The following is a 16,925-nucleotide window of genomic DNA, read 5'->3' on the forward strand; positions in this document are numbered from 1 at the left end:
TAATACATTCTTAATAAGTAGCATTCCAGGGCACCCATTTCATAATGAAGGACATTAGAGAGAGCAAGTGAACATGTAAGGGAAGGTAATTCCAGGAAAGGGCAGGAGGCAGAAGTGTGCCTGGAGTGTTCAAGGAGCTATAAGAAGCCTAAGGTGGCTGGGAAGGGTTGGGGTGGGAAGAGCGGTAGAAGATGGTAAAAGTTGTGGAGTTACCTTGTAGCTCAAAAAATCATGTTTCCCCTTAACACAGTGTGTGGCATTGTCCCTAGGAAACAACTGTCTGCTCATGGCAACATTTCGCAGTCCCCTTGCATCTAGATGTGGCCATGTGACTAGTTCTTACCAATGGAATATGTGCAGGAATTTATGTGTGTCACTGCTGGGTCAGTGTATTTAAGAAGTAAATGAGGCTTCAGTCTCTCTTGTAGGCTTTTCACCAGCTAGAAGAATTCTGAGGTTCTAAGGAAAGGTGAAACAGATGTGGAGCCTAGATCTCTGAATCAAGCATGTAGAGGAAAGGCTCCAGAACAAAAATCAACTTGAGATGTATTAAGAAGTTATAAATGTCATGAACAAAAGTTTAAATCTTCTAAAGATAATATTAACAAATACATTTCTAACCTCTGGGTAGGGACTTTGTAAACAAGTTACAGAAAGCACTATCCATAATATAAAAGATTGAGGGGCACCTGGGTGGCTCAGTCAGTTGAGTATCTGACTCCTGATTTCTACTCAGGTCATGATCCCAGGGTTGTGGGATCGAGCCCCTTGTTGGGCTCTGCACTGAGCATGGAGACTGCTTGTGATTCTCTCTCTCCCTCTGCCCCTCTCCCCCATTCGCGTTCTCTCCAAATAAATAAACTTTATATATATCTCCAAGGCACTGTTTTAAGCACTTTATGTATATTAACTCTGCCTAGAACTTGTCCCTGAACTCAAGATTTGTATATCTAACTGACTTCTTAACATCTCAGTTTGGAGGTCTAAAAGGCATTTCATATTCCAAATTGTATTTCTGATTTGTCTCCATGATGCTGCCCCTTCCACACTCTTTCCCCATATAAGCAAATGGAAACCCCATTCTTTCAGCTCATGCAAAAACCTTACACTCATTCTTGATTTCTCTCTCTCTCTCTCTCTCTCCACACACACATTAGAAAGTTCTCTTAGTTACAGAAAATAATGATTAAAGCATAGCCCAATGCTTTCTAACTTATAATCCCTTTAAAATTGTCTGGCTCAGAAAATTATAAAAGGAAACTGAAAAAAGAACAAGCTACTGAAAGTGTGAAACATTCTGGTTATATGAAATCCAAAAAATTACTAAGCATATTTCAAAAATACTTTGGAACTTTATAAGTTACCTCTACTTTTAATGAATGTTGCTAGATAATGATATCAATAGTGGAAAAACTGGGAAATAAAAACAAATTCACATTGAATAAAACACAATGATATATACAATGAATGTAATAAATCCCTCATTTTAATATAAAAAATATACCATTTTTATTTTTATTTTTTTTATTTTATTTATTTATTTTTTTAATGTTTATTTATTTTTGAGACAGGGAGAGACAGCATGAACGGGGGAGGGTCAGAGAGAGAGGGAGACACAGAATCTGAAACAGGCTCCAGGCTCTGAGCTGTCAGCACAGAGCCCGACGCGGGGCTCGAACTCACGGACCGTGAGATCATGACCTGAGCCAAAGTCGGACACTTAACCAACTGAGCCACCCAGGCGCCCCGAATATACCATTTTTATTAATAAATCAGTTCTTTTTGCTTGATATATATCTATTTAATAATTTATTTTTTTTTAGGTAAGTTCTGTGCCCAATATGGGGCTTGAACTCATGACCCCAAAATCAAGAGTCACATGCTCTACTGACTGAACTAGCCAGGCACACCTCAACAAGTATTTTAAACTAGTTTGAAGGGTGGGAATGCAAGCTGGTGCAGCCACTCTGGAGAACAGTATGGAGGTTCCTCAAAAAACTAAAAACAGAACTACCCTACGACCCAGCAATTGCACTACTAGGCATTTATCCAAGGGATACAGGTGTGCTGTTTCGAAGGAACACATGTACCCGCATGTTTATAGCAGCACTATCAACAATAGCCAAAGTATGGAAAGATAGATGGATATTGGTTAAAGAAGATGTGGCATATATATATATATATATATATATATGCACAATGGAGTACTACTCGGCAATCAAAAAGAAGGAAATCTTGCCATTTGCAACTACGTGGATGGAACTGGAGGGTATTATGCTAAGTGAAATTAGAGAAAGACAAAAATCATATGATTTCACTCATATGAGGACTTTAAGAGACAAAACAGATGAACATAGGGAAGGGAAATAAAAATACTATAAAAACAGGGAGGGGGACAAAACAGAAGAGACTCATAAATATGGAGAACAAACTGAGGGTTACTGGAGGGGTTGTGGGAGGGGGGACGGGCTAAATGGGTAAGGGGAATTAAGGAATCTACTCCTGAAATCATTGTTTCACTATATGCTAACTAATTTGGATGTAATTAAAAAATAAAAAAATACTTTAAAAAATTTTCTAAAAGTAAAAAATTTTAAAAAAAGAGAATTCCTGCAAAAAAAAAAAAAAACAGTTTGAAGGGACACCAAATTATTTGCCTTTTTATTACTCCCTTGAATGTTGGCTCTGCCCTGAAGGAATGTAGGAACAGCAGGGCTGTACCTTGTGAGCCTGTAGCCTGAAAAAGCAATAGCAAAGTAAAGGGGAAGGAGGATATGATCACAACAGATCAGCCCAACAGCAGAGCCAAACCCTGCTTTGAAGGATGGAATGAGGTCATTGGTGTATCTTGGATCATATATATGATGGATCATATTTAGATAGAGAGATAAGTAAATATATATATCATAGTATGTAGCAACAAAAACAAAACCAATGTGTAACAATCCAAATATCCAGCTATACGGGACAAGTCAAAGAAACTACAGTTTGTGCAAAAAATTGAAGTATTTTCTAAAACAAAAAAATAAAAAGAAGGAAAGATAAAAAAAGGAGACACATTGTGTACTGATGTGGAAAAATATCCAAGATACACTGTTAATGTAAAAAGCAAGTGCAAAACAGTGTGTATAATAGCTAAAATGTGAAAGCAACCCAAATGTCCATCCATGAATGAATGGATAGCTGAAATGTAGTATATATACACAATGGAATATTTTTCAGCCTTAAAAAGAAGGAAAAGAAGACACATGCTACAACATGGATGAACTTTGAGGACATTACACTAGATGAAATAAGCCTGTCACAAAAAGACAAATACTATATGATTCCACTTACTTGAGTTACCTAGACTAGTCAAAATCCTAGGGACTTGAAAGTAGAATGGTGGTTGCCAGGGGAGAGAAGAATGAGTGAGAAGTCATTATTGAATGGGTATAGAGTTCCCATTTTGCAAGATGAAAAGAGTTTTAGACATGGACGGTGGTGATGGTTACACATTATAAATGTACTTAATACCACTGAACTGTACACTTAAACATTATTAATATGGTAAATTTTATGTTACGTACATTTATTTTGCCACAAATTTTTAAATTGAGAAAAATCCCACATTTGGAAAAATAATGGAATTTCAAGGTAACTCATCTTTATTTAGTTAGTTGTTCTGAACTTACTTCCTGGACACTAGTTTTTAAAAATGAAAAAGTAAGTGTGCCTGGGTGGCTCAGTCAGTTGAGCATCTGACTTCAGCTCAGGTCATGATCTCGCAGCTCATGGGTTTGAGCCCTGTGTCGGGCTCTGTGCTGACAGCTCGGAGCCTGGGGCCTGCTTCAGATTCTGTGTCTCCCCTCTCTCTCTGACCCTTACACACTTGCGTTTATTTTTGAGAGAGAAAGAGAGACAGAGTATGAGCAGGGTAAGGGCAGGGAGAGTGGGAGACATAGAATCCAAAGCAGGCTCCAGGCCCTAAGCTGTCAGCACAGAGCCCAATGGGGGGGCTCAAACCCCTGAACCACCAAGATCATGACCTGAGCCGAAGTTGGATGCTTAACCGACTGAGCCACCCAGGCGCCCCATCAGAGAATTTTTTTTTTAATGTAGAGAAAATAAACTCATGTATTGAAAGACAGCTTTTTATTTCTTTTTGACAGTTGAGAAATACATATTTATTCTGATACTTCCGACCAGTTGTGCAACTAATCCAGGACAAATTACCAAATAAATTTTACATTATTTCTTCAGGACTGGAGTTTTTCGATGGCTTCAGATTTGGGATCTTCAAATGTGAAGTTAGGGAACGTATTCATGTCTGCTTTACCATACATTTGGTTAAGTTTTGAAAAACTCCCTCTCCGGCTCTTGCTGGTACTCTGGGCCAATATCAACACGTCCTCCAGATGCCTGTGCTTAGTTCTGTATTCTCTAATCCTATCGGTGAAAAGTTTCTGTACAGGATCAAGTTCCTTAGTAAATGCTGCTGCTATAATACCAATGTTCCTCCTCAAATGGACTGAGACTGTGAACCTAATGACCGACGAAAACCTGAAGAGCCTCTGCTATGGACAGGAAACTTCTTGGAGGAGGTCTGCGACCAGAAGGCTCTAGGTGAGACAGACGAAAGACAGCTCTTACTAGAACTGAAAATTCTGTCAATAATTGAAAATTACCTTACAGACACTTATGCTAAGATAGCACTTCTTAGTTGATGTGAAAGGGATCAGTTTCCTGATTTATAAATTTTACCGCTAGGATTTTTGGTGCAATAAATATTGATATTATAATATATTCCTATAATAATATGGGTCTCTGAAATCAGACTCTCCAGGTTCAAATCTCAACTTTACCATTTATAAAATCTGTAATTTTAGGTAAATTTTTTAACCCCTCTATGCCTCGATTGCCTCATCTGTAAAATAGAGATATTACTGGCTTACATGTTTGCTGCATTAATTAAATGAGATGAAACATGTAAGAAAAAGAAGGGTGTATAATATGTTAGTGTCTGTGTAAAAAAGAGAAAATAAAAGAACTATGTACTTTCTTTCTTGTATGCACATAATACTATTTTTGGAAAAATAAGACATTATTAAAGTTGGTTACTCCTAGGGAAGGAAACTGAATGGCTGGGATAAGAAATAGAAGGGAAACGTTTCATCTTATATTGTTTTGTACTTTTTGAGTTTTAAGCCATTTTAATGTATCATCTCTTCAAAAATAAATAATATTAAAACTTTTAAAATGCCATCCCCTTTCTCCGGTCTCTCCTACTCACACAAGATTAATGTGCCATCCATGTAACTCTGGTCATGCTAAATTGCTAGTAGGATACTAACTCTTTCTAGTGTGACCGTTAAGGCTCTCTTTGATCCAGGCTCAACCCACCCATCCTATTATTCTTCCAAGAATCTCCCTTCACACCATCTATATCTCTAGTCAAGCCTTACTGTTCACTATTTTCCAAGCGGCCACCCTCCTTGGGACCAAAGTGTCCATTACCCATCCCCCCTCAGAATTTGGAAAGTCCAAAGTGAACCACATGTTTATAGCTCCTGCCCTGCACCTCCTTTCCCACCTCATTTTCTCTGATTTGTGTCAGCAAACATGTATAAAACCTTCTCCCTGACCCTCCCTGATAACACCCCTAGCAGTTCAGGCTTTAGAACGGGGCCCTGCTGCTCCAACTCAGACTTGTAATTCCAAAAGGAAAAGCTATGTGGGTCCAAAAATCACTGGGTCAATGGTCTTTGTCCACAAAAAACTCAGGGAACAGGGGCATCCCCACCTTCTCCTTCTAAGCTAGGCCTGTCCTGGGCCCAAAGGGAAAAGCAAGTTGTGGGACACTGTGCCAGGCAAATATGAGGACCCTCTGCTGGCCTGACATACTAGATAGGCAAGGAGGATGGGACAACCTCCCTAACCTTTTCATCTATACATTCTTGCCTTGGTTCTATGTAGAACCTCTGAAAAGGAGGTAGGGCCAATGTTGGATTCTAAGCTAATACCAGATTAATTGTCCTCCTTCACTTATTGACCCCATTCAGGGCTGAGCTCATGCCCTGCCTCTTCTAAGGGTCTTCCACTGAGAACTCCCAGAGCCCTCCCCGTCTCACCACACAGGGCCTTGATACCAGCTACTCAGTGTCCTTCCCCCAAAACAATCAATGTTCACAATGCTTTGTTTATCCTTCCAGAAATAGTCCATGGCCTATACTAGCAGGGGCACTTCCTCTAGCAAGACCGGAATTAACTTGACTCCACCCAAGTAGAACCTGCCCATTCCCCAGCTCACAGCTGAGGAGTATTCAAGAAAGATCAGCTGATGAACCCACAGGTGCTCAAAATGTTCTCCAATGCTCAGTGAAGAGTTCACCATGTGCAAAATTCACCATGTGCACCATCCTATTGATGATCCAGAGAAATGTAAGCTTTACAATATGGGCTTTCTTAAGACTAGAGACACAAATTCAGCTAGATATAGACTGATACCCTCACAGCCATCTCTGGCAGCCAGCTGCTTCTGCACAGTGATCCACGTCTACAAAAGAAGTCACACAGGCTTTACTTTCCCATGCCCTATTGTCCCACCAGCCCCCAATATCTCATTCATAATGAGCATCAGGCTCGTTCTGTCTCTCAATGACACAAACTCCCTGAATTGGTTGAAAATTAGAAATCACCCTTTAGCTACCATAACCTATAGCAAGAGAGAAGCCCCAAGGAAGAGTCAGAATCAAGCAGCATCTGATGTCTTCTGGCATGGGGAAGTATGAAGTTGAGCAACAGGAAGAGCAAATTGCAGATAATGTCCACACATGTTGCAACTTTCCCAGAAGTCGTTCATCAGCACATGCATGTGCATGTCTATGTACATGTCTGAGTTTATATGTCAGTGAACATTTGTGCATAGGGTTGATCATGTATATGTATGTATTTATGTATATTAGAGATATTTTTGTGTATGTGCACATGTAAATAACTGTGTGTTGTGTGTACCTGAGGAGGTTAAGGCAGGGCAGAGTGGCAAAAACAGGTAAGTATAGGGTACCTTTGCCTCTTGACAAACCCAGGAGTGACTCACTAGTGGTCTACTCCTCCCCTCAATCCTCCTAGGTTGAGGACTCTTTTGAGAGTCTGGGTACATGGCCTTATACGTGCTGTTGCCAGCCCTCTCCCTTGGACTGTGAACACAGTGGCCTCGCTATTCCCATCAACTTGAGGGCTAAGAACTTCCTGGGAAAGGCCAGATGGTCTAGTGAGGGAAGTGAAAGGCCCTTGGACAAGATCCCAAAAGGAAGATATATTTAACTGTGGCTGAACTCTCAAAAATTTCTTTGGGGATGATGGAATTGTAATACAACTTGATTGTGATGGAGGTTACATAATTGTTTCTATTTGTCATATCTCATGAAACCATACACTAAAAAGGGTTAATTTAACTATATGTAAATGATACCTTAATAAAAAATGGGAAAACACATATAGAATTGATAATTGAATATTTTAGAACTTTTTTCCCAGCTGACTGTAAACAAAAACATACAGTTATACTATCAGTTTTCCAAGTTATATCAATCTGCTTTTAGTGTGATAGAAAAATGATACCAGAATTACTATAGAGAAAACTAATGGTATTTAATTATTGATATGATTAAATTTACAGTAATAATATTGACAGAATTAAAACAGCACATCAAGGGGCGTCTGGGTGGCTCAGTCAGTTAAGCATCCAACTTGGGCTCAGGTCACGATCTCACAGTTCGGTTCATGAGTTTGACCCTGTGTCAGGCTCTGCGCTGCCAGTGTGGAGCCTGATTGGGATTCTCTCTCTTGTCCTCTCTCTGTGCCCTGCCCCCAAATAAACTTAAAAAAAAAATTAACTGTAATCACAAAATGAACTGTATTTCCAAAGTTCAGAACAATATGTCCTAGACCGTATTTGGAGAACACTTTGTCTTTACCCATGCATAAGGAGATGCTCCACTTTTAAGAGTACAGTTTAATGTATTCTGTGGACAAAGAAGAGATATCATTGGTTCACTAGTAAGTATGGAGCTTACAAAAGAATTCTTAGCCACTGTTATTAAATGCAATGCAGTCACAATATCCAGTAATCTTTTGGCAAATGTTAATGAAATGGTTTGGGTTCTTTCTGAGTCTGAATAAAGGTTCATGAAATTTCAGGAGGAAGAAGAGGAGGAGGAAGAAAGAAGCAGATGCCCACTCTTCCACTCTTGGGGATTGAAAAGGTGCCAGGCTCAGGAGCCACTTGATTCTGATGCCCAAGTCAGAATCCTAACTCTGCAGTTTACTCAGATGTTGTGACCTCAGGCAGACCCATTGCTCCCTCAAGTCTTTGGCTTACCCACATCTCTGAAGAAGGGCCTATGCATGAGCAGGGTTTCCAACAACTGCATCTTTGGGAGTCCTTTTATTGCTTTCCCACCCCAAGGGCCCTATAATTAGAAAGATCTCTGAACAAATTGCATTTATAGTCAGTTTTCCTATTTTTTATAAACAAAGGTACATTTATCTGATGTTAAGATTTTTTCATTAGCACAAGATATGTGGATCACAAAGAGTTAATGTAATTCCAGCCAAAAGCCAAAAAAAAAAAAGGAAATTTTTTTACATTTTATTTTCGCATGTATAGTCTTGCTCTAGATAAAAAATACTATTTCCATCCACTAGGCTTTGTCAGATGTTGGAACTGGACAAAAGCCCCCACCGTGACAATCTTCATGGGCTGCCAAGGGGCGGGACAATATAAAAAGAGGAACAACTGGTCTTGATTCTCAACCGAATGCTTCTGAGGCTGGAATTCAGAGGTATGCCTGGGCCACCTGTAGGTCTGCCACCTCAACCCCTGCCCGCTGCCCACTGAAGTTGCCAAGCTCAGGTCATGAGTTGTCAGCGTGTATGCCTCTGGTGCCCAGGGACCCTGAAGGTAACAGGCAGGGCTGCCACTCACATTTTTACAGATCGAGCATTGCCCAAGAGACACCATTCATTGTAGTCACCATTAATTTATAAAGTTATGACAGTTTTCCAACAGATGGCAGTAAAGTATCTTAAGAAAGGGCACCTTTTTCTAGTTCACTCAAAATCAGTAAGGTCTAACAGAGGGACTGCTTTTTTTCTACATTGCCCAAAGTGGTGCCAGTAAACAGCAGGACACAGTAAGCATAACCGGGCTTCACAAAAGTAGAAAGTGGTTCACAGTCAACATCCATTCCTACCTCCTTTTGTTATGCCTAGGGCCAGCTTCATGGGTATTTCACCTATGCACAGGGCTCTGTATTCAGAAGGCCCATGAACTTGGTTTAATGCTTTGCTGTTGCTGTTTTAAAATTCTTAATAACTTTATCTCTGAACATGTATTTTGTAAGTGAAGTCTGATGGGACAAAGTGGCGTGCACATGAGCAGATGCTATATGGGCAATGTGCACACCTGCTCTTCCTTGCTGCTTCATTCCCATACAGCATTTGCAATATTCCATGAGCAGACAATTCCAGTGTGCCTGTGATACCTGAGGGCTCAGCAAAACTAGCATGTTATGGGGTGCCTGGGTGGCTCAGTTGGTTAAGCTCTGACTTTGGCTCAGGTCATGATCTCGCGGTTCGTGGGTTTGAGCCCCACTTTGGGCTCTGTGCTGACAGCTCGGATCCTGGAGCTTGCTTCGGATTCTGTGTCTCCTTCTCTCTCTGTCCCTCCCCTGCTCATGCTCTGTCTCTGTCTCTGTCCCTCTCAAAAAGAAATAAACATTAAAGAAACCCCAAAAACTAGCATGTTATATCCACAACTGCATAAGCAGGGGTGCTGACTGTCCTGACAGGACATGCTTTCCATTTAAACCAGAACTTGCTTCTTTAAAGAAAAATTTTAACTGTATTTATTTATTTTGAAAGAGAGACAGAGAGAGGTAGCAGGGGAGGGGCAGAGAGAGAGAGAGAGAGAGAGAGAATCCCAAGCAGGCTCTGCACTGTCAACATAGAGCCTAATGCAGGACTCGAACTCATGAACTGTGAGATCGTGACCTGAGTAGAAACCAAGAGTCAGATGTTTAACCAACTGAGCCACCCAGTTTCTAACACAGAAAGAAGGCAATGGCATTCTAAGACACGAACGACAGAGGAATGCTATCACATTTTTATGTATGTGTCTTCCTTGTAACAATCACTTGCTAAAAATGATGACATAGAAGGAAAGGGAAAAATAGGGCAACCCATAGTTCCTTCTCCTTTGAGTCCTTCTTTACTCATCACTAAGTTGAAAGTAGAAGCTGTTGGTAGAATGCGCTCACATCAGAAATGAAATAAAAACAGTTGAGTTACCTTCTGCAGCATTTCTACTATTCATGCTAGAATTAAATACATATGCATGTATGAGCTTTAAAGTAGAACCGTATAATTTCAGAGATTCCACATGCAGTTAAATACTCTTAATATTTGCATTTAAGGCTGGCATGGCACAAAGTAAAAATAAATGTAAATTTCAAGCTAACAAATTACAATTTTAATCTTTCTTTACTTAGAACAACATTAAATAGAAAATAAAAACACTAGGGACACCTGGGTGGCTCAGTCAGTTAAGCGGCTGGCTCTTGATCTCAGCTTGGGTCTTGATCTCAGGGTTATGAGTTCAGGCCCCGCATTGGGCTCCGTGCATGGCATAAAGACTACTTAAAAAAAAAAAAAAAAGTAAGAAAGAAAAGACAAACACCATATCCAAGTCAAGAGGAGACCCTGGAAGAAAAGAAAAATCTTTATATTTTACTACCTTTAATGGTAACTTTTTTTTCCTGCTTTTTAAATAAAGGGCTCTGCATTTTCATTTTTGCACTGAGCCCTGCAAATTATGTAGGTGGCCCTGATTATTTCTATATTGCAGAGGCTGGAAAGCTACAAACTCTAAAAACTAGAATTCTGCATGCAAAATAGTTTTCACAAATTAGATGCCCTTGCAAGAAATTTGAATGGAAAAGAAAAACAAAGGCTATTTTCCTGCTGCTTTTGGCAGTGTTCCACTGGCAGGAAGGATTGTAGAGATGCCAATGGTCCATCTCCAGCTTTGTGGATGATGTGACAAAATTTCAGCGACAAAAGTAGCAGCCTCTTTCTTCCAGGATCTAAGAAGCAGCAATGGTTGATACAGTAGCTTAGATCCTGTCCTCCTAAATTCTGAATCATAGCTATTTGGTGAATTCCTGAACACAATTACTGCCAGTTCTGGAGTTTTCTAGGAGTCATTCCTTGATTTTCAGTCTAACACCTGCTCCTCCAAACGTTTCAATAATTTCATAAAACCTACAATTCCCTTCATTAGGTTCTCTTTTCTGTTTAAAATTTCTAGAATTTGCTCAAAATCAACTTGCTTGAAATCAACTCCCAAACATCACACGTTCTACTGGAATACACCCCTGCCATACCACCATTAATAATGATGAAACTAAGCTAAAACATCTGGTCAATTAAAAAAAATACAATGCACAACTTGTAAGTATGCATTTATTCATTAAACCCTTTCTTCAAACAAACAAACCTGGAGTAGTTTGATGACACTGATCCCTTGCTGTGATGGTCCCAACTCCCAGACTTCATGTTCAGAGCTTTTTCAACAGCACTTCTCTTTTTTCAAAGTATGAGTTGTAAAGTCCATTCTGCTCAAGATCTTCTTATGAAGCCTCAGATCTGGGCTTTGACCGTAAATAGAAAAGCTCCAGGCCCAGCTTCCACTCCCTGAAGTTGCACAATGCTGGCCCCACATCTTGTCCCTCCAACTACACTTTGTCCACACTCATACTACTTGCTCTCCCACCTCCTGAGGGTTTGTAGTTCCTTTACCCCTTCATTTCTTCAAGCAATACCAGTTGGTTGAGACCTCATCAACCTTCCCTCCCACCAGCAAAGGTCCTGTGCCCAAGGATCTCCCATGTTAAGAGAAGCTGAAGAGTAAATAAATCTAATGAGGAGGATGAGCTTTTCGAAGAGATCCTCGCCCAGCCCAGTCTGGGAACAAGCCTGCAGAGATTAGTCAGGTGATGGCCAGCTTCTTGCTGAGTTTCATCTCCTCATCCAGGAGCTGGCTCTGCAGGAAGTCACAGTGGTGGGGGTCTGTACAGGCAGAACCAAGGACATGTGGAACCAAAAGGGCTCGCAACAGGTTACCTATAAACTCTTGGTCAGAAACCCCAGTGTAGGAGGTAGTCTCCTTAGTTTATGATTGCCCAGTCCTTGATGGAGGAGCAGGGAGAGAGAAGTGATATTTACCAATTCTTCACCCCAACAGGGCTTTTGCACCATCCTGTTATTCTGGTGACATGGCAAGTCTGAGCTATCATTTAATGCAGGAAGGGAAAAACAGAACTTTAAAACTCCCTTGTCTCATTGCCCTCTAGTCTTCCACCATGGCTATAGCTGCTAATATTAGTGAACATGCACATGCACACAGACACAGAGCTAACTAAAGCTTTCATTCTCCCCCCAGGGCTTTCTCATGGTTTGTTGTTGACTTCTCAGAATTGTGCTTCTCTCTTGCTTCCATCGTTTCTCTAGGGTTGATTTTGGAGAGGAAGCCAGCAGGCTATTCTAGTTCACCATTTTGATAGGTAACTTGAGTTTTGAAGAGATTGTGTTGGCTGCTGTGTAAAAACTGGAGTTTAGGAAGCAAGCTTGGGACAAGGCAGACAAATTAGGAGGTTATTGAGGTACTTCCAAACAAAGGTAATGATGGACTTGGACTAACTAGGATGCTAGCAGTAAAAATGGAAGAAGTTAGATTCAAGAGTTTTGGAGGTACAATTAATAAGTCTTGCTGATGAACTAACTGTATTTGGATGAAGAGAGAATAAAGAATGGCTACTATTTGGCATAAAAAACTGGATGTGTGCATGGAGCCATTTTAGGATAAAGACTGACAGAGAGGCAAAACTGGGGGACTTATACTTTTAGAGTTCTGTATTGCATATTCTTATTGCATAAACAGCAAAACCTCCAAATTGGGTGAGTTCCCAGGCAGGGTCTTCTGCCTGCCACTCTCCTCACCCTCGGAACCAGGTCTCTCTTTTGTCTCTGTCCCTTGCCAAGAAAGCATATCATAGATGGACTTCCTGATGGTTTTAGGGTTTCATTTCAGAGTCTCTGTCACTGTTAGGGGAAAGGACATGGCATGGTATGTATGACCTCCACATTTTCTACTCATAAGTTTCAGTCACTGCAGCTCTTTTCAAATTTCCCATTTGCTGCTTTTTAGTTACCTTGAATCCATTTTTCCTCCCTGTCTGCATTCCAACTTCTTTTTGCATTAGTCTGGTGAACTGTAATCAGGTGCCCTGGCTGAATGGTGGGCATGTGACTCCTGGAATGTGAATGCAGAGCAACTGACAACATGGTTAAGACAGTAATTTATTCATTCCATCAGCAGTAGCCTTTCATCCTGCTATGAGGTTATTCCAGTGTTTCTGGGTTCCAGCCTCCAGAGATGCTGATAAAAATCCTTTTGCTCAAGCCAGAGTCAAGTTTTGTTGCTTGCAATCAATGAAACCTAATAATAATCAGTTTATAAAGTACCAGGACATGAATGCAACCTGCCCCCCAAATGTCCAGCTTCACCACAACAGTAACAAATGGGTTAGTGTTGATCCCAACCCCTGCTCTCCCACCCCCAAGCAGCCCTTTGTTTTCTCAGAACCTTCCCCGTGTATTCTAAGGCCTCCTAGGCTTCTGTTTTGTTCATAACCATGCCTTTCCACACATTCATAGCCAAAGTAAATTGATGTCCAGGGTAGCATTCAGGCAGCATTTTGACCAAACAGGAATGTGGTTATTTCCACGGCCCAGAACCTTACCCTGTGGGCCTCTGAACTCAATTCCAGCTCAAGTCTGAACTGAGGCCTCCCTTCCCAACAAGACTGGTTAGAATTACTATCTGATGACCAGTCTCTCATCCTGCTTCTCCTCCGCCCAGATTACAGCCCTAAGAAAGATGATTTGACTGCTTCTCAGGTTTTTGGTGGTCTTAGTTCCTGCACTTAACCCTTCACTCCTGTAAGGTTTGAGTCCAGTTAGGATTGATGTTCTACGATGCATCCCCATAGCACCCTTATCACATGACTTGATGTAAAATCTCCCAAGCCTTACATAGATTCTTCTTCCCTTCTACTTTTGTGTAGCCAGAAGCTGTATGTATAAATTCTAATGATTATCCACATTACCAAATACATTATATGAGAAGTCATGTATACCAGTACAGTGACATGAGCATTTATACATTTAAGACCACATATAATTCTTGATGATAAATTCTGATGTTTTGTATCAATCACTACTCCTTCATTACTTCCAAAGCCTCTACTTATATAACATTTTGGCATGTTCTAGCCAGAAGTTCCAAGTTTCCTCTGCAATATGTATTGCTACTTCACGTCTCTAGTTAACAGTAGCTTAGAACCTTGAATTAGGGCTCTCCAGACAAACAGAACCAAGAGGAGATACATAGATATAGATACAGATATAGATATATAGATATGTAAAGAGATTTGTTAGAAGATATTGGTTAGGGTGATTATGGAGGCTGAGAGGGCCCACCATCTGCTGTCTGCAAGCTGGAGACCCAGGAAGGCCTGTGGCATAGTTGGAAGGCTTGAGAGTCAACGATGGCAGTTTCTAGTCCAGGTCTGAAGGCCTGAGATACAGGAATGGCAGGGGCAGATGATCAATGTCTCAACAGTCAGACAGAGTGAATTCAACCATTTTGTTCTATTCTGGCCCTCAATGACTTGGGGAAGGCTATCTGCTTTACTCTGACCAATTCAAGTGCTAATCTCTTCTGAAAACACCCTTACAGACACACCTAAAAAAGTTTAACCAGCTATTTGGGTATCCCTTGGCCAGACAAGTTGACACATAAAATTAACTATCACAAACCTTGACTGGTATTCTAACAATTTAAAAGCAAGCCCAATTGCTGACCTAGTCACCAGGAAATCCTGTCTCAAAGGTCAAAGTAAAGTAGGTGTTTTGAACCCACACTCATGTCTGCCTTGGGCCTGTTAGTTTTCCAGGAAAGAACCTGTTTTCTCAAAGAAGTATCAGTTAATGCTGGACAAAATATCATCTTCCAGACTATAATTTCATGATGAAGATTCTTAGAGACTCACTCTAGAAAGTTGAGACAATGCTAAAATAGGACTAGTTTGCCATCTAAAATGTACAAACTTGAACAGTATATTCCCTCCCTCCCTAGACTTCCATGTTATTATGTTGATCTGAGTAGTTTTTATTTTTATTTTTATTTTTTAACATTTTTATTTATTTTTGAGACAGAGAGAGACAGAGCATGAACAGGGGTCAGAGAGAGGGAGACACAGAATCTGAAACAGGCTCCAGGCTCTGAGCTGTCAGCACAGAGCCCGACGCGGGGCTCGAACTCACGGACCGCGAGATCGTGACCTGAGCCGAAGTCAGCTGCTTAACCGACTGAGCCACCCAGGCGCCCCAGATCTGAGTAGTTTTTAAAACTCCCCTCAGATTTTGAGGTGGTGCTCCAGAACTCTCATGGTTAATAACTGAGTCAATTCTACTCCCCAGCCCTCTTTACCTAGCAGTTCAGTCATCATGACAAGAGTACCCATTTGGCACAGCTCCAGATGCTGGATGATACTGAACCTTGGATTTAGGAATTCAGGGAGTCTCCCCACCTTCTACTCTCAAAATACAGTCCCTGCTAATACATAGTGGTCATCATAAGACTTGATATTATGGTTTCTGCTTTTCATACCAAATATTTCCAAGACAAGAAAACTTTTCTATTAGAAGAGTCCTTTTAGCCCCCTATACAATTTCCATCTTACCCTACTTTGTATTACTAGCAAAGTAAGCAAATGGAAATAGCCCTTTTGTTTTCTGAAATATTTCATTACAAATAAAATGGTTAATTTGTCTAAATGAGATAATGTACGTGAAAGCACACTATAAGCTTTAAAACAAGCTATAGAAGGCAAGATATGCTTAAATATTTTTATTTAGAAGGGCTTATTGGGGTGCCACCGATTAGGTTAAGCATCCAACTCTTGATTCGGGCACAGGTCATGAACCCAGGGTCGATGGGGATCGAGGCCGCATCGGTCTCTGCACTGACAGAGCCTGCTTGGGATTCTCTCTCCCCTTCGCTTTCTGTCCCTCCCCCATTCATGCGTGCGGTCTCTCTCTCAAAACAAATGAACATTTAAAAAAGGGGTTTATTAATATTTTTCATTAATTTCAGAATTCTATCATGTCTGAGCTGTAAGGAACCTGGACCTTAGAACTCACTTGTTCCAGATGAGAAAAATGAGGCCTAGAGTTTAAACAATCCCTCCTAATGTCACCCAGCCTAGCAAGTTTTTCCCAGGTAAGGAAGAAAATATGTAAAATATTTTTGTACTAAGATCCACTTTCTAAACATCTAAACTACAAGCGGTGAATGATCATTTAAACATGAGGAAAGCTTCAGTGCTTTTGATTTATTCTAACCATTTTCAAAAGAACAAAGAATTTTTATAAAGAAATCATTATATAAACTAGAAACTTAGATGTTTACCTGTATTTACTTACCTCTACAATTTTAATTCATTTATTTTGAGAAAGAGAGAGCGAGCAGCATAAATGGGGGAAGGGCAAGATAGAGGGAGAAAGAATTCCAAGCAGGCTCCACTCTGCCAGCACACGGATGCATGTTTAATCAACTGAGCCATCCAGGCGCCCCACCTCTACAATTTGAAGTTGATTTAAGACTCTCAAAAGCCAACTATAAAAATAAAAGGTCTTCAAAATTTTCTTTGTTCTTAGAGGTGAAAATGTGCATCAGAAATGTAGGAGAATGTTACTTTTTATTCAATGCAAGTTTGTCTTAACATAAATACTTCCATGAAATAAATCCCAAGTACTAC

The 16,925-nt window shown here is 40.5% G+C and overlaps 1 pseudogene; it reads right to left on the bottom strand.

The window, feature by feature from the left end:
* Positions 1 to 4,238: 4,238 nt before the first annotated feature.
* LOC102963005 lies at positions 4,239 to 13,943 on the bottom strand (annotated as a pseudogene).
* Between the last annotated feature and the right edge of the window lie 2,982 nt (positions 13,944 to 16,925).

This window comes from Panthera tigris, chromosome D1 (genome assembly GCF_018350195.1).
Source record: "Panthera tigris isolate Pti1 chromosome D1, P.tigris_Pti1_mat1.1, whole genome shotgun sequence".
Lineage (NCBI taxonomy): Eukaryota > Metazoa > Chordata > Mammalia > Carnivora > Felidae > Panthera > Panthera tigris.